The 19,767-nt window shown below is 37.1% G+C and overlaps 1 long non-coding RNA gene and 1 pseudogene across 1 annotated transcript in view; one reads left to right on the top strand and one right to left on the bottom strand.

Annotated features, from left to right (window-relative positions):
- LOC145713334 (uncharacterized) overlaps positions 1 to 19,767 on the top strand; it is a 485,335-nt gene that overhangs the window by 357,013 nt on the left and 108,555 nt on the right. The gene's annotated exons all lie outside the window — the stretch shown is intronic.
- LOC144614842 (putative vomeronasal receptor-like protein 4) lies at positions 17,122 to 18,151 on the bottom strand (annotated as a pseudogene).

Here is a 19,767-nt window from a genome sequence, read left to right as displayed (position 1 = left end):
CAAGTTGAACAAGATGCAAGATACAAAATCAATATTAAATACAAACCTAAAATATATATTTATATACTAGCAATGAAAAAATTGAAAAGGAAATGAAAAATACATCCATAATTGTATTAAACAAATAAAAAACATTTAGAAATAACTTGAAGAAATGAAGTTAAGGTATTGAAAATAAGGAGATATAAATTTAAACTTTTTACAAGTAGGGGCACCTGAGTGGCTCAGCTAGCTGAGGGTCTGTCCTCAGCTCAGGTTATGATCTCAGGGTTTGTGAGTTTGAGCCCCACATTGGGCTCTCTGCTGTCAGCGCAGAGCCCTCTTTGGATCCTCTGTCCTCTTTTCTCTGTGTCCCACCCCATTCATGCTTTCTCTCTCAAAGATAAATAAAGCTTTAAAGAACTAAAGTTGTTGAAAATAAAATATTCTTAGCTACATAAACTTTAAAAATCAAAAAAATTAGAAAGACATTAGATGTTTAAGGACAAAATTACTTATTATTTAAGAGTAGGAGTTCTCAAAGTTTGCCTTCTCCTTCAAACATAGCTAGATAAATGTTAAATCATTCTGGACACCCAGAAAATCAATTTGAGGAGTTAGAGAACAAAATTGAAATTCTATAAGAATCATTTAAGGTAGGAGATGCGGAGAATTGATTTCGTGTAGATAAGGACTAAGGGTGTTGAAGGTTTTGCAGATGGGAAGGAACACTGCTTACCGTGTCTACCACAAGACATTATAAGCAGCAGAGTAAAAACTCTGAAGATTTAGAAGTTCACCACCTTCAGGGTTATGACAAGCTCAGTGATGCTCTTGTGGGGAAGAAGGGCAGAGACACTGGATTGGACAGTGTGGTCTGAGGATCTCCTGGGTCACACAGGGGAAAGGCTCCTCCACTTGGAGTGCATTTGAAAGTGGCAGCGAGGCCTCTATGGGGACAAAAGGAAGGGTGGTGCCCACCTGCTGCACCATCCCAGACATAGGAGCAGCAGCTGGGGGTTGTGAGTCTTGGTACCAACTTTCTGCTCCACTTTGCCATAACTTATGAACCCCTGGGCGATTGAGCTAATGTTTTCCTGGGAATGGACAGGAAATAGCAGAAATGTATTGAGGTCCTCCCCCAGAATCAACACTGGACCACCGCACACAAGTCTCTAAAATTTGGAGTTTAGAAACCCAGCCTGGTGCCTGTGATAAAACAACTCTTACACACACACAGGGTGAAAGTAAGGATCTGGTGGAAGCTGGGTACATAAGAAGGGTGATTATTTATATTCTTTGAGGACATACTGATGAGTGGCAGGCACAAGCTCTCCACCTCTGGCACAAGAGAGAGGGTGAGGGAGGAAGAAAAAAATACTTTCACTCTTTGCAGATGTCATAGTACTCTACCTGGAAATCCCAAAAGACTCCACAAAAAAAAAAAAAAAAAAAAAAAAAAACAGCTAGAACTGATACATGAATTCAGCAAGGTGACAGGAAACAAAATCAACATAAAGAAATCAGTGGCATTTCTATACACCAATAATCAAGCAACAGAAAGAGAAATCAAGGAATCGACACCTTTTACAATTAAACCAAAAACTTTAAAATACATAGGAATAAAAGTTACCAAAGAGGTAAAATATCTCCATGCTGAAAATTATAGAAAGTTCATGAAAGAAATTGAAGAAGACACGAAGTAATGGAAAAACAGTCCATGCTCATGGATGTAGAGAAAGAGGAATAATCTCTTTGCACGGCTTGTGGAAATTCAAACAGGTACAGCCACTCTGAAAAACAGTAGGGAGGTTCCCTCAAAAATTAAAAGTAGAACTACCCCACAACACAACAATTGCAATACTAGGTATTTATTCAAAGGATTCAAAAATGCTGATTTGAAAGGGAACATGCATCCCATTGTTTATAGCAGCACTATCAACAATAGCCAAATTATGGAAAGAACCCAAGTGTCCATCACTGATGACTGGATAAAGAAGATGTGGTATACATATATACAACGGAATATGACTTGGCAACCAAAAGAATGAAATCTTGCCATTTGCAACAATGTGGATAGAAATAGATTGTATTATCTTAAGTTAAATAAGTCAGAAAAAGAAATACATCATATGATTTCACTCATATGTGAAATTTAAGAAACAAAATAAAAGATCATAGGGGGAAGGAAGGCAAAATAAGATAAAAACAGAGATGGAAGCAAACCATAATTATGAGACTCTTAAATACAGAGAACAAACTGAGCGTTGTTGGAGGGGTATTGGGTGGGGGTCTGGCTAACTGGCTGATGGGCATTAACGAGGGCACATGTTGGGATGAGCACTGCGTGTTATATTTAAGTAATGAATTGATAAATTCTATTCCTCAAATCATTATTAGAGTATGTGTGAACTAACTTGGATTTAAATAAACATTTAAAAACTAAAAGAAATAATCTAAACTAATGTAAGAGAAATTATTAAAAAGAGAGAGAGGGTGAAGTTATTTTGGCGTCACCCATTAAGACTAAAAAAACTCAGTGAGCTAAACATTGCCACCAACTGGGGACTGGAGCAAAATACACCAAACCCAGTCGCTTTATGCCCTGAAGGTGCATCTCTAAACAGGCAAGTGAGCATAAGACACAGTGCAACAGGCCCTTCCCACAGAAGACTAGCACAAACCACTCACATGCACCAAATCTACTGATCATATACTGCTGCAAACCTTCAGTTTGCAGTTTGCAGAAAGAATATATATATTCTTTCATTATTTGGATCTACCTTATTTTTTAAAAGATTTTATTTTTAATTACTCTCCATTCCCAAAATGGAGCTTGAACTTACCCAAGTTCAAGAGTGGCAAGCACACCAACTAACCTAGCCAGGTGCCCTAGATCTTGCTTCTTTAAGAAACATAACAAAACACTCCTAAGATCAAGCTTGCTTGCTTGCATGCTTTCTCTCTCGTTTTCTCTCTTTCTTCCTTTTTTCTTTTTCCTGGAGAAAATGAAAAAACAGAGTAATTCACTGCAACAGGTAAGAACAAGAAGTAGAAGTAATGGACATGGATTTAATCAACAGAGGTATAGGTAAAATACAGACATAAAATTTAAAGCGACAATTATAAGTATGCTAGCTTGGCTTCAAAAAAGAAAAGACTATAGAGAATCCTCTACAGCAGAGATAGAGTTAAAATCTAGGCTGAAATTGGAAATTCTAGAGCTGAAATGCAAACCATACGGAAAGCCATAAAGAGAGGGTGCATAAATCAGACGTATGAATCAGTGATGTAGAAGATAAACGTATGCAAAATAATGAAGCTGAAAACAAGGAGGGAATTAAAGTATTGGATCATGAAAGTAGACTGAGCGAACTCAGCAAATTCTACAAATGCAATCACATTCATATGAAGGAGTCCCAGCAGATGAAGAGAAAACCAAAAGGGCCGAAGGTTTACATGAGCAAATTATACCTTAAAGCTTCCTGAGTCTGGAGGAAAGACACAGACATCAACATTCAAGAAGCCCAGAGATCTCCTGTTAAATTCAACAAAAGCCAGCCATCCCAAGACATATAATAATGAAATTCACAAAATACACAGTCAAGGAAATAATCCTGAAGCCAACAAGTGAAAACAAGTCCTTAACCTACAAAGGAAAAGAGATCAAGTCTGCAACAGATTTCTCCAAAGAAACTTAGCAGGCCACAGTGGAAAGTCAGTATATATTCAACATGCTGAAAGTATGCAGACAAGACTACTTTATCCAGCGAGGCTGTCATTCAGGATGGAAGAAGTAGTTTCCCAGACAAATAAAAACTGAATAAGTTTGTGACCACTAAACAAGCCTTGCTAAAAAATATTAATGGGTACACTCTGTGTGGAGAAAAAAAGCCCAAACAATAAAGACTGGAAGGGAGCAGAGAACATCACAGAAACACAAGCTTTACAGGTAACATAACGATATTAAATGCATGTCTTTCAATAATAACTCTGAATATAAATGCATTAGATGTTCAGATCAAGACATAAGGTACCAGAATGGATAAAAATAAGACCTAGGTACATGCCTAAAGAGACCCATTTTAGACCTAAAGACAACAGCAGATTGAAAGTTAGGGATAGATGGGCCACCTGGGTGGTTCAGTTGGTTAAGCATCTGACTTCAGCTCAGGTCATGATCACATAGTTCATGATTTGAAGGCCCACATCTGTCTCGGCACTGGTGGCACAGAGCCTGCTTTGGGCTCTCTCTGCCCTTCCACACTTGCATGCTCTCTCTCAAAATAAATACATAAACTTTAAAAAAAAACATAAAGTAAGGTAATGGAGAACCATCTGTCATATGAAAATATTTCAAAAGAAATCTTCAATAGCCATACTTATATCACACATACTATACTTTAAAAACAGAATGTAACAAGAGGTGAAAACTGGCATGATATAATAAACTAAGGGATCTATCCATCAATAAGATTTAACATTTGTAAATAATTGTGTCCCCAACATGGGTAGATACCATACTGCAATACAATACAATACATACTACAGTAATCTAGGAGACAGTGATAACCCACTTAGGGAGTGGACAAAGTATCCAAGCAGAAAATCAAAAGGAAACAATGACTTTGAATGACACACTAGACCACATGGATTTAACAGATATATTCAGAATATTTCATCCCAAATCAGCAGAATACATATTATTCTCAAGTGCACATGGGACGTTATCCAGAATAGATCGCATAGTGGGTCACAAAACATCCCTCAACAAATGCAAAAAGATCGAGATCATAGCATGAATATTTTCAGACCACATCGCTATGAAACTTGAAGTTGACCTGAAGGAAGAATTTGGAAAAACTACAGATATACGGAGGTTAAAGAACATCCTACTAAAGAATGAATGTGTTAACCAGTAAATTAAAAAAAAAAAAAATACATGGAACAAATGAAAATAAGAATACAACAGTCCAAAACTTTTGGATTCAAAAAAAGCAGTCCTAAGAGGGAAGTGTATTGCAAATCAGGCCTACCTCAAGCAGCAAGAAAGATCTCAACTAATCACACTAGCCTCATACCTAAAGGAACTAGGAAAGGAAGAGCACACAAAGCCTAAAGCCAGAATAAGGGACATAATAAAGACTAAGAAAAAATAAATGGTATGCAAACAAACAAAAATAATAGCACAACAGGGCACTTGTGTGGCTCAACTGTTCAAGCGTCCAACTCTTGATTTAGGATCAGCTTATGGTCTCATGGTTGTGAGATCTAGCACTGCATAGGGGCTCTTCTGTCAGTGCATAGCCTGCTTGGGATTCTCTCTTTCACAGTCTGCCCCTCCCTTGCATGCTTTGCCTCTCTCTCAAAATAAATAAATAAACATTTTTAAAAATACCAGTGGAACAGATGACTGAAACTAGAGTTGTTTCTTGAAAAAATTAATAAGATTGATAAACTCTGAGACAGACTTACCAAAACAAAAAAGAAAGAAAATAAATAGATGAAATATTGAATGAAAGAGGAGATCAAAGCCAACACCACAGATATACAAATAATCATAAGATAATACTATAAAAAATTATATGGCAATAGTCTGGCAATCTGGAAGAAATGGTCAAATTCCTAGAAACTCACAAAGTACCCAAACTGAAACATTAAGAAATAAATATTTGAGAAAACATATAACTAGCAAAGAGATGGAATCAGTATTCAAAAATTTTCCAGTAAACAAAACTCTTGGTCCAGGTGACTTCCCACGTGAGTTCTACCAGACATCTATAGAAGATTTGACACATATTCTTCTCAAAATTTTCTAAAAATAGACATGGAAGGAAAACTTCCAATCTCCTTCTGTGATATGCTAGAATTACCTGAAATCCAAAACTTCACAAAGATCCTACAAGAAAGTAGAAATACAGACTAATATCCCTCATGAACATGGATACAAAAATTCTCAACAATAGAGTAACAAATCAAATCCAACAGTCATTAAAAGAATTATTCACCATGATCAAGTGAAATTTATTCCTGGGATGAAGGGCCGATTCAATGTTCGCAAATCAATCAACGTGATAAACCACATTAATAAGAGATAAGAATCATATGATTATCTCAATATATGAAGAAAAAGCATTCGAAAAAATACAGAATCCATTATTGATAAAAAAAAAAAAAAAACTCAAAGAAGGAAGTAAGGGGGCCCTGGAAGAAGATGGTGGCGTAAGAGGATGCTGGGCTCACCTCGTCCTGCTGATTACTTAGATTCCACCCACATTGGTCTAAATAACCCACAAAACCGCCAGAAGACTAGCAGAACAGACTCTCTGGAGCAAAGCATAGACAAGAGGCCCATGGAAGAGAGTAGGAAGGACAGAGAGGCAGGGCATGCTACACGGACTGGCAGGAGGGAGCCAGGGCGGTTGAGGGGCAGCCCGCCCTGCAAGGCAGAGCCCCCGAGTCTGACTTGCAAAAGCAGAGAGGAGGAACAGAGTGTGTTCTGCCAGCCAGTGGGACTTAACATCTGGAATGTTATAAGTCAACAGCTCTGCTCTGAGAGTGGGAGGGCTAGAGGACAATGGGAGGGAGAGGTGTTGAGCCCCAGAGGACAGAGCTCAGCTCAGCGGGGAACAAAGGAACTGACCAGAGCCATCTCCCTTGCCCATCCCCCAGCCAAAATCCCAAAGGGAACCAGTTCCCATCACGGAACTTGGTTGCACTGCGCAAACATCCAATGCTGTGCTTCTGTGGATCCATCCCTCCAATGGGTCAGCCTCCCTCTCGGTGCCACTGGGCCCCGCCCACAGTGGACAACCAAAGGGAAAGCAAGCTAAGCCTGCCCCTCCAGCCCCTGTGCACCTTGTGGATCCATCCCGGCTAATACGCCAGATCCCATAGAAGCAGCAAGACAAGTCTGGCAGTGTGCAAGTAGCCGAGACATGGGCCATACCACTCCACAGTGAGTCCTGCCCCTGGGAGAGGGGAAGATAAGGTACACACCAGTCTGATTGTTGCCCCAGTGGTGGGCTGGGGCAGACATCAGGTCTGACTGCGGCCCCGCCCACCAACACAAGTTACTCCAGACACCACAGGGGAAGAGCCCTACAGTTCCGCGCCACTCCAGGGACTATCCAAAATGATGAATCGGAAGAATTCTCCTCAAAAGAAACCCCAGGAAGTAGCGACAGCTAATGAACTGACCAAAAATGATTTAAGCAATATAATAGAAAATGAATTTAAAATAATAGTAATAAAATTAATCTCTGAGCTTGAAAAAAGTATAAAGGACAGCAGAGAATCTATTGCTACAGAGATCAAGGGACTAAGAAACAGTCAGGAGGAGCTAAAAAATGCTATAAATGAGGTGCAAAATAAAATGGAGGCGACCACAGCTCGGATTGAAGAGGCAGACGAGAGAATAGATGAATTAGAAGATAAAATTATGGAAAAAGAGGAAGCTGAGAAAGAGAGATAAAAAAATACAGGAATATGAGGGGAGAATTAGAGAACTAAGTGATGCGATGAAACGCAATAATATACGTATAATAGGCATTCCAGCAGAGGAAGAAAGAGAGAAAGGTGCTGAAGGTGTACTTGAAGAAATCATAGCTGAGAACTTCTCTGATCTGGGGAAGGAAACAGGCATTGAAATCCAAGAGGCACAGAGAGCTCCCTTCAGATATAATGAGTCGATCTTCTGCATGACATAACATAGTGAAACTGGCAAAATACAAGGATAAAGAGAAAATTCTGAAAGCAGCTAGGGATAAACGTGCTCTAACATATAAAGGGAGACCAATAAGACTAGTGACGGATCTATCTACTGAAACCTGGCAGGCCAGAAAGGAATGGCAGGAGATCTTCAATGTGATGAACAGAAAAAATATGCAGCCGAGAATCCTTTATCCAGCAAGTCTGTCATTTAGAATAGAAGGAGAGATAAAGGTCTTCCCAAACAAACAAAAACTGAAGGAATTCGTCACCAATAAACCAGCCCTACAAGAGATCCTAAGGGGGATCCTGTGAGACAAAGTACCAGAGACATTGCTACAAGCAGGAAACCTACAGACATCACAATGACTTTAATCCATATCTTTCTATAATAACACTGAAGGTAAATGGACTAAATGTTGTAACCAAAAGACATAGGGTATCATAATGGATAGAAAAATAATACCCATCTATTTGCTGTCTACAAGAGACTAATTTTAGACCTGAAGACACGTTCAGATTGAAGGTGAGGGGATGGAGAACTATCTATCACGCTACTGGAAGTCAAAAGAAAGCTGGAGTAACCATACTTGTATGAGACAAAGTAGAATTTCAATTAAAGGCTGTAAAAAGAGATGAAGAAGGGCATTATATAATAATTACAGGGCCTATCCATCAGGAAGAGCTAACAATTATAAATATCTATGCGCCGAATATGGGAGCCCCCAAATATATAAAACAATTAATCACAAACATAAGCAACCTTATTGATAAGAATGTGGTCACTGCAGGGGACTTTAATACTCCACCTACAACAATGGATAGATCATCTAGACACAGGATCAATAAAGAAACAAGGGCCCTGAATGATACATTGGATCAGGTGGACTTGAGAGATATATTTAGAACGCTGCATCCGAAAGCAACAGAAGATACTTTCTTCTCAAGTGCACATGGAACATTCTCCAAGATAGATCACATAATGGGTCACAAAACAGCCCTTCATAAGTATACAAGGATTGAATCATACCATGCATACTTTCAGACCACAATGTTATGAAGCTTGAAATCAACCACAGGAAAAAGTCTGGAAAACCGCCAAAAGCATGGAGGTTAAAGAACACCCTACTAAAGAATGAATGGTTCAACCAGGAAATTAGAGAAGAAATTAAAAAAGATGTGGAAACAAATGAAAATGAAGATACAACAATCCAAACGCTTTGGGATGCAGCGAAGGAAGTCTTGAGAGGAAAATACATTATGATCCAGGCCTACCTCAAGTAACAAGAAAAATCCCAAATACAAAATCTAACAGCACACCTGAAGGAAACAGAAGCAGAACAGCAAAGACACCCCAAGCCCAGCAGAAGAAGAGAAATAAGAAAGATCAGAGCAGAAATAAACAGTATAGAATCTAAAAATACTGTAAAGCAGATCAATGAAACCAAGAGTTGGTACTTGGAAAAAATAAACAAAATTGATAAACCTCTAGCCAGGCTTCTCAAAAAGAAAAGGGAGATGACCCAAATAGATAAAATCATGAATGAAAATTGAATTATTACAACCAATCCCTCAGAAATAAATACAAGCAATTATCAGGGAATACTATGAAAAATTATATGCCAACAAACTGGACAACCTGGAAGAAATGGAGAAGTTCCTAATCACCCACCCACTTCAAAACTCAAACCAGGAGAAATAGAAAACTTGAAAACACCCATAACTGGTGAAGAAATGGAATCAGTCCTCAAAAATCTCCCAACAAATAAGAGTCCAGGACCAGATGGCTTCCCAGGGGAATTCTATCAGCCATTTAAAACAGAGAGAATACCTATCCTTCTCAAACTATTCCAAAAAATAGAAGGGGAAGAAAAATTTCCAGACTCATTCTATGAATCCAGCATTACTTTGATTCCTAAACAAGACAGAGACCCAGTAAAAAAAGAGAACTACAGGCCAATATCCCTGATGAATATGGATGCAAAAATTGTCAATAAGATACTAGCAAATTGAATTCAACAGCATATAAAAAGAATTATTCACCATGATCAAGTGGGATTCATTCCTGGGATGCAGGGCTGGTTCAACATTCGCAAATCAATGAACGTGATACATCACATTAATAAAAGAAAAGATACGAACCATATGATCCTGTCAATCAATGCAGAAAAAGCATTTGACAAAATTCAGCACATCCTTTCTTAATAAAAACCCTCGAGAATGTCGGGATGGAAGGAATGTACTGAAACATCATAAAAGCCATTTATGATAAGCCCACAGTTAATATCATCCTCAATGGGGAAGAACTGAGAGCTTTCTCCCTGAGATCAGAGCACGACAGGGATGTCCACTCTAACCACTGTTGTTTCACATAGGGTTGGAAGTTCTGGTATCATCAGTCAGACAACAAAAGGAAATCAAAGGCGTCAAAATTGGCAAAGATGAAGTCAAGCTTTCACTTTTTACAGATGACATGATATTATACATGGAAAACCTGATAGACTCCACCAAAAGTCTACTAGAACGGACACATGAATTCAGCAAAGTCGCAGGATACAAAATCAACGTAGAGAAATCAGTTGCATTCTTATACACTAATAATGAAGCAACAGAAAGACAAATAAAAGAAACTGATTCCATTCACAATTGCACCAAGAAGCATAAAATACCTAGGAATAAATCTAACCAAAGAAGTAAAAGATCTGTATGCTGAAAAGTATAGAAAGCTTATGAAGGAAATTGAAGAAGATATAAAGAAATTGAAAAATATTCCATGCTCAAGGATTGGAAGAATAAATATTGTTAAAATGTCAATACTACCCAAAGCAATCTACACATTCAATGCAAATTCAATCAAAATTGTACCAGCATTCTTCTGGAAGCTATAACAAGCAATCCTAAAATTTGTATGGAACCACAAAAGATCCCAAAGAGTCAAAGTAACATTGAAGAAGACCAAAGCAAGAGGCATCACAATCCCAGACTTTAGCCTCTACTACAAAACTGTAATCATCAAGGCAGCCTGGTATTGGTACAAAAACAGATACATAGACCAATGGAGTAGAATAGCAACTCCAGAATTGGACCCGCAAAAATATGGCCAACTCATCTTTGACAAAGCAAGAAAGAGTATCCAATAGAAAAAAGACAGTCTCTTTAATAAATGGTGCTGGGAGAACTGGACAGAAACATGCAGAAGGATGAAACTAGACCACTTTTTTACACCATTCACCAAAACAAACTCAAAATGGATAAAGAACCTGAATGTGAGACAGGAAACCATCAAAACGCTAGAGAAGAAAGCAGGGAAAAACCACTCTAACCTCAGCTGCAGCAATTTCCTACTTGCTACATCCCCAAAGGCAAGGGAATTAAAAGCAAAAATGAACAATTGGGACCTCATAAAGATAAAAGCTTCTGCACAGCAAAGGAAACAATAAACAGAACTAAAAGGCAGCCAATGGAATGGGAGAAGATATTTGCAAATGACATATCAGACAAAGGGCTAGTATCCAAAATCTATAAAGAGCTCACCAAACTCCACACCCGAAAAACAAATAATCCAGTGAAGAAATGGGCAGAAAACATGAATAGACACTTCTCTAAAGAAGACATCCAGATGGCCAACAGGCACATGAAAAGGTGCTCAACGTCGCTCCTCATCAGGGAAATACAAATCAAAACCACACTCAGATATCACCTCACGCCAGTCAGAGTGGCTAAAATGAACAAAACAGGAGACTATCGATGCTGGCGAGGATGTGGAGAAAGGGGAACCCTCTTGCACTGTTGGCAGGAACGCAATTTGGTGCGGCCACTCAGGAAAATGGTGTGGAGGTTCCTCAATAAATTAAAACTAGACCTACCCTATGACCCAGCAGTAGCACCGCTAGGAATTTACTCAAGGGATACAGGAGTACTGATGCATAGGGGCAACTGTACCCCAATGTTTATAGCAGCACTCTCAACAATAGCTAAATTATGGAAAGAGCCTAAATGTCCATCAACTGATGAATGGGTAAAGAAATTGGGGTTTATATATACAATGGAATACTACTTGGCAACGAGAAAGAATTAAATATGGCCTTTTGTAGCAACGTGGATGGAGCTGGAGAGTGTTAAACTAAGTGAAATAGTTATATATATATATATATATATATATATATATATATATATATATATATATGACATATATACTTGGCAAAGGGACAGAATGAAATCCAGCCATTTGTAGCAACGTGAATGCATGAATGAACTGGAGGGTATCATGCTAAGTGAAATAAGTCAGATAAACGCAGTTAATAATTTTTTCACGCTTATGTGGATCTTGAGAAACTTAACAGAAAAACATGGGGGAGGGGAAAGGGGGAAATAACAGAGAGGGAGGGAGGCAAACCGTCAGAGACTTAAATGCTGAGAAAAAAATGAGGGTTGATGGGAGATGGGGGAGATGGGAAAGTGGGTGATGGGCAGTGAGGAGGGCACCTGTTGGGATGAAAACTAGGTGTTGCGTGGAAACCAATCTGACAGTAAGTTGTATTTAATATATTAAAAAAAACGAATGAATAGGTTAACCAGGAAATCAGCAAATAATTCAAAAACATATACATGAAAGCAAATCAACTTGAAAACACGACTCTCCAAACTCTATGTGATTCAGCAACGATCATCTTAACAGGAATATACATAAAAGTCTATCTCAAGAAGCAAGATAGGTCCCAAATACACATCTCACGTTACACCTAAAGAAACTAGAAAATGTGCAGCAAATAAAGCCAAAAGCCAGCAGAAGAAGGGGAATGATAAACATTAGAGCAGATATGAACAATATTTGAAACCAACAAACAAAACAGTACAATAGATAACTAAGTGTAAATGTAGGTTCTTTCCAAGAAAAAGAAAACTGATAACATCCCTACTCAGACTTATCAAGAAAAAAATAAAGAATACTGAAATCGAAAAAATCACAAATAAAAGAGGGAAGACCACAATGTATGTCAAAGAAATATAAACAATTATAAGATCCTGGACAAGTTGGCTTCCCAGGAAATTTCTACCAGGCATTTAAGAGGAATTAATACCTACTTTTCTCAAAGTTTTCCCCAAAAATATAAATGGAAGGCAGTCTGCCAAACTGATTCCAGGACACCATCATTACCTTGGATCCAAAACCAGACAAAGATGCCACACACACACACACACACACTCACACATACACACAAAACAAACAAACAAACAAACAAACAAACAAAGGAGACTTATCGGCCAATATCAGTGATTAACCTGGATGCAAAAATCTCAACAAGTACTAGCAAATAGAATTCAACATTACTTTAATAGAACTATGCACAGAGATCAAGTGGGATATATACCTGCACTGCAGGGCTTATATAAATATTTGCAAGTAAGTCAATGTGATATACCACATTAATAAAAGTAAGATAAGAATCATGATACCCTAAATAGATACAGAACATGCATTTGACAAAATACAGCACCCTTTCTTGATAAAAACCCTCAAGAAAATAAGGATAGAAGGAACAATCCTCAACATTATAAAGGCCATATAGGAAAGACCCACACCGAATATCATCCTCAATGGCAAAAGCTGAGAGTTTCCCCACAATTGTCAGGAACACGACACAGATGTCCATTCTCACAGCTGCTGTTCAGTATATTACTGGAAGTCCTAGCCTCAGCAATCACACAACAGAAAGAAATAAAAGACATACAAATTGGCAAGGGAAAAGTCAAATTTTCACTCTTCACGGATGACATGATATTCTATGCTAAAACCCCAAAGACACCAAAAACTGCTAGAACTGATTCATGTATTCAGAAAGCTGCAAGGTATAAAATCAACATACTGAAACTGGTTGCATTTCTTTACACCAATAGTGAAACAGCAGGAATAGGAACCAAGGAATCAATCCCATTTACAATTACACCAAATGATGTAAAATACCAAAAAATAAACCTAACCAAAGAGGTCAAAGGCCTATATGGTGAAAAATATAGAAAGCTTATGAAAGAAATTGAACACCCAAAGTGGGGCGCCTGGGTGGCTGAGTCAGTTAAGCATTTGACTTTGGCTCAGGTGATCATCTCTGAGAGTGTGATTTAGAGCCCTGTGTTGAGCTCTATGCTGACAGATCAGGACCTGGAGCCTGCTTCGGATTTTGTGTCTCCCCCCACCCCCCACTCACACTTTGTCTCTGTCTCTCAAAAGTTAATAAACACTTAAAAATTAAAAAAAAGAGGACACAAAAAAGCATAAACATTCCATGCTAGTAGATTGGAGGAACAAATATTGTTAAAATGCTTATACTACCGAAAACAATCTATACATTCAATGGAATCCTTATTAAAATAACACCCGCATTCATCAGAGTTTGAAAAAACAACTTTGAAATTTTTATGGAAAGAGAAACATCCCCAAGTAGCCAAAGTAATGTTGAAAAGGAGAAACTATGGAGGCATCACATTATGGACATCAAGCTGTATTACAAGCTCTAATCATCAAGACAGTATGGTATTGGCACAAAAACAGACACATAGTTCAGTGGAACAGAACAGAGCATCCAGAAATTGACCCACAATGTGTGACCAACTAATCCTTGACAAGACAGGAAAGAATATCTAGTGGAAGAAAAGACAGTCTCTTTCGCAAATGGCGCTGAGAAATCTGGATAGTGAAATGCAGAAAAATGAAGCTGGATCACTTTCTTATACTATAAACAAAATTAATATAAAAATATATGAAATCCCTAAATATGAGGCAGGAATCCGTCAAAACCCCAGAATAAGAAACAGACAGTAGCCTCTTTGAACTCTGCAACAGCAAATTCTTACTAGACATACCTCCGGGAGAAAGGGAAATTAAAGGAAAAATGGACTATTAGGACCCTATCAAGATAAAAAATCTGCACATCAAAGGAAACAAACAACAAAACTAAAGGACAGCCGATGGTATGTTAGAAGAGATTTGTAGATTAGATATCAGATAAAGGGTCAGTATCCAAAATAGGTACTTATTAAACACAACAACCAAAATACAAATAATCCAGTGAAGAAATGAGCAGAAGGCATTAATGCACAATTTCCAAAGAACACACCCAGAGGACCAACGGACACAGAAAAGATGCTCAACCTCACTCATTATCAGAGAAATACAAATCAAAATCACAATGAGATACCACCTCACACCTGTTAGAATGGCTAAAAAAAACATAGAGGAAACAACAGATATTGGTGAGGATGTGGAATTAGGAGAACGCTTTTACACTTTTGGTGGTGATACAAACTGATGCAGTCACTCTGAAAACAGCATGGAGGTTCCTCAAAAAATTAAAAATAGACCTACTGTATGACCCAGCAATTGCACCAGTAGGTATATACCCAAAGGATACAAAAATGCTAATTCAAAGGGACACATGCACCACAATGTTTATACCAGCACTATTAACAATAGCCAGAGTATGTAATGAGTCAAAAGGTCCAATGACTGACGAATGGATAAATATATTACATAGTGGAATATTATTCAACAATCAAAAAGAATGAAATCTTGCCATTTGCAAACATGTGGATGGAACTAGAGTATTATGCTAAGGGAAATGAGTCAGTCAGAGTAAAACCAATATATGATTTCACTCCTATGCGGAATTTAAGAAACACAATAGATGACTATATGGGAAGGTAGGGAAAATGAGATAAAAATGGAGAGAGGAAAACCATAAGAGACTCTAAAATACAGAGAACAAACTGAGGGTTGCTGGAGTGGTGTTTATTGTAGGGACGGGGTAATTGTGTGACGGGGATTAAGAAGGCAGTTGTTCAGATAAGCCCTGGTCATTATTGAAAGGGATGCATCACTGGGTTGTACTCCTTACAACAATACTACACTACAAGTTAACTAACTTTAATTTAAATAGAAAAAAATATATATAAAATACAAAAGTAAAAGAATCCTTATAATGTACAGCAAGGATAATAATAAAATATAAGATCATCCCAGAAAGCTAAGTAATCCAAGTTAAGGATCTAAAGAAGCAATCAAAATCAGAGACCGTCTCGCCATCCAGATCTTGACTGACTACAAGGAGCTCAAACCTGTGTGGTACTCCAACTCGTCCTCAGGGTGATTGGTACAAAGAGACTAGAGATACCTGCACTGTGATATGTCCCAAAGTTCACAATGAAATTATTAATGGTGAAACACAATTAAATTAGTTTTGGGTATAGGGTAGAAGAAATTACATGTCACAAAATAAATATATCAGCAATATGTTTAAATTATTTGATAGTTATTGAGGAGGGCACCTGTTGGGATGAGCACGGGGTGTTGTATGGAAACCAATTCGACAATAAATTTCTTCTACAACATATAAAATATTTAAGTAAAGACAGGAAAAATAGGAAATAAAAATAATGTCGAAAGACAAACTATACACATGTAAGAGATATTGTGAAGAAGAGGCCTAATACAATTAAATCTTGAAAATTAAACAACTCAATTTAGTACACAATAATTTAGTTAAATATTGTATTAGTCTGAGTTGATGAAAGAAATAATAAACTAGAATATTGAACAAAAATGTTGAAGCCAAATCCATTCAAGAGAGAAGATTTATAGAGAATGGAATTGTCGCTATATTATATGAAGATCAGAATGGGAAGAAATAAGAATCATTTAAATGTTTCACTACTGTATACAAATTAAAAAACAAAATCAAAAAAATGACGATTATAAATTTCTAATTTCAAAACTAGGCATGAAGTTACAAATAAGAAATTAATTGTAACAAAAGCAGATAAAATACTCACCAGAAATATTACTCAAACTGTGTAAATAAAAGAAATTAAAAAATATATATGTTGTAACATGAGACAAAGTTTACAACCTTTAAAAGAAGAGAATGATAAATTAGAAAACATACAGAGGTAAGAGTACACTCTCTGCAGCCCTAATAGAAGCCGGAACTCATAGAAATAAATATAAATAGTGCTGAGAAAAGTGTTGCTCCGTTAAAATTAGAGGCAAAGCTAAATATCTTGAAGTAAAAAGAGTAAACAGAATTTTCAAATGTTGCATTACCAACAAGTAATGCATTGTAATAGAGTACAATAGTCATGCTTTAGAGTGTATTTTACTTTTATAGAGAAAATTATCCTTAAGAGTGTTTGAGAAATAAAATGAAAGATAAAGGAATGCTCAACACATGGCAATATTGAATCTTACTTGATACTAAACTCAAAAAAAGCTGGTGGGTAATTGTTACCAGAGGTTTCAAAAACATTTATTATTTATACACAGTAAACCTTTCAATGACATACAAATTAAAATTACATTTAAATGTTATATATAAATACTCTATAATTTGAATGAAATCAAAATGATCAGTTCTAGATAATGATTTCCACAGTATGTACCTATAACTTGATTGCAATTTTCCCACACTTTCGAAACACATTTTCTATCCTTTTATCAGAACTTATTAGCACCAACGCACTGACAGTGGCATAGACATTGGGCACAAGCTTCTGGAAATCCAGAATGACTGTGTCATATGCCCATAAGAGAGTGGAGGAGAAGGAGATAATGACGCCCACCTAATACATGACCACAAAAAAACTTGCCAACAGCAGGATGGTTTCGGTAGCCCTTCTCTCTGGGGAGACTCTTGAGGAAAAGCTGTTACTGGGAAGGTGGTGGCACTGCCTCTGAAGCCTGGACAAGAGAATCACAATGTACACACTTGAGAGCAGCATGCCTCCAACAAAGAAAACATCCCTGGATATTGAAAACGTGAAAAACAGTCCCCTGATGATGGAGTTTAGGTGGGAAAGTGAGCAGTGTTTACTGACACACAGTAGATTGCTCTGGGTCACATTAGAAGGAGCAGCAGTATACAAGATGCAGGCACTAATGAGAGACAAACTGAGAAACCATAAGATGATAAAAGAAAGGAAGATGTCCTTTTTGCACGTATGTTTAAAGCTGGCCAACCAGGAGGTGCTAGGGCTGATCATGATGGCCTTGAACATGCTGAGGAGGCAGGTGGTGCTTAAGGAGAGACCCCATGTCACCCTGATCATGCAGAATAAAGCCATGCATTTGAAATCATTTAGAATGTTCAGTACTTCAAACATGTCTGTAGACATTAAAAAACAGTGCAGTGAACAGTTTCATTATGTGGACAAAGGCCAAGTGATAGATGATCAGGACAGTTGGCTTAGGTCTGTGATCCAGAAGTAGCATGAAGATGTGGAAGAGAAGCAGGAAGGTGTTGGCAAAAATTCCAATAAGAACTTGTAAAAACTGGCCTATCTTCATACAAATATAATGGACGATATCATCATCACAGTGACAAAGAAAAAACATATTTTGTCTATCTGAAAAGTTAGACCTCACGTTATCAATGTCATTTATTCCTTTGTCAAAATCATCACCACAGATCATTTTTTTGTTTTACTCAATTAATCATTAAGTCTATGTTGTATAAGGTCTTAGAAATAGAGTCTCAATATTTTTTTGTACACCATTTTACTGTGTGTATATTATGTACATACGTATCTATATGTTATCTTTCTATATCTATCTATCTATCTGTTTGTCTATATGTGTCATCTAAATTGGAAAGGAGAGAAGGAAAGAGAGGAAAGAGAGAGACATAAAGAGAGATCTCATACCCATATTAATGCCAGGATGATGTCCCCATTCCCCATACTCCCCGTACAGTATATTCATTTCTTTGTTTAAAAGTTTGCTTTCCTGTTCTGCGCTTTCCTGTCTCATATTCAGCATCAAGAATCCTAATAGCCATTAAAGTTTGCATAGATGTTTGTATAGTTCAACTGTTGCACATTTTACACTAATGGGAAAAGAATTACGAAAGAAACAATTGGGGGAAAAATTATGCCCAGGCAAGTCTTCCATCAAATACTGTGACACTTTTTCTTCTTCTTCCTTCCAAACTTAGAGACCATCATGATCGCGTTTGGTCTATCCTGTTAATTCAGCACAATCTCCCCTTAAAATTAGATAATTATTAATAATCTTTCAACAAAAACCTTAATTCTCATTGTCATACAACCTAATGATTCATATCAGGGATATGAAGATTTGCATACAAACATATGAGAGGATGGAAATAACAATTGTATTACAAATCCTATTAACAAACTTTATTGACATTGAACCTGGCACACTGCCCTTTATTTTCATCATGGTGATTCATTTTATAATCTCTTTTTATATCAGTAGGGAATTGCTGAAGTTCAACTCTCAATTTTCAAGAGGACAAGAGGACAAACAACTAATATCCACTTTATGATGTCCACAAAATTGTTTTCAAATATTTTTATGGAGATCTTTGCAGGGAACTTCATTTAATAAAAGGATAGCCTCTCATGCCATTAAAAAATCTCCAATAGGGGCACCTGAGTGGCTCAGTCAGTTAGGGTCTGACTCTTGATTTTGGGTGTGGTCATGATCTCAGGGTAGTGACTGATGTAAGCCTCTGCACTGACAGCTCAGAGCCTCCTTGGGATTCTCTCTCCCCTCTGTCTCCCCTTGCCCCCTCTCACACACTCACTCTCTCAAAATAAATAATCATTTGTAAAATTGATTTGTATAATTGGACATATTGGATACACACACACACTCACACAAATATATGAATATATGCTCATCCTTGTGTGTGTGTGTGTGTGTGTGTGTGTGTATATATATATATATGTATATATATATATCTCCAATATGAATATATTGGAGATATATATTAATACATATATATATATATATTGGAGATATATATTAATACATATATATATATATATATATACACACACACACACATATATATATGTATATATATATATATCTCCAATATGAATATATTGGAGATATATATTAATATATATATATATATATGCTCATCCTCATGTCTCTTCAGGATATTTCCAATATCAGAATACTTTGTAAAATGCCATTGAACTCTTATCATGGTATTTGCCCTATATGTAGGCATAATTATTTTACTCAATTAACGTGATAAGAATATTTAGCTATATACA

Source organism: Panthera onca, chromosome F1 (assembly GCF_046562875.1).
Source record: "Panthera onca isolate mPanOnc1 chromosome F1, mPanOnc1 haplotype 2, whole genome shotgun sequence".
Classification (NCBI taxonomy): domain Eukaryota; kingdom Metazoa; phylum Chordata; class Mammalia; order Carnivora; family Felidae; genus Panthera; species Panthera onca.
The sequence above is the reverse complement of the archived record's forward strand: the minus strand, read 5'-3'. Positions and strand labels throughout refer to the sequence as shown.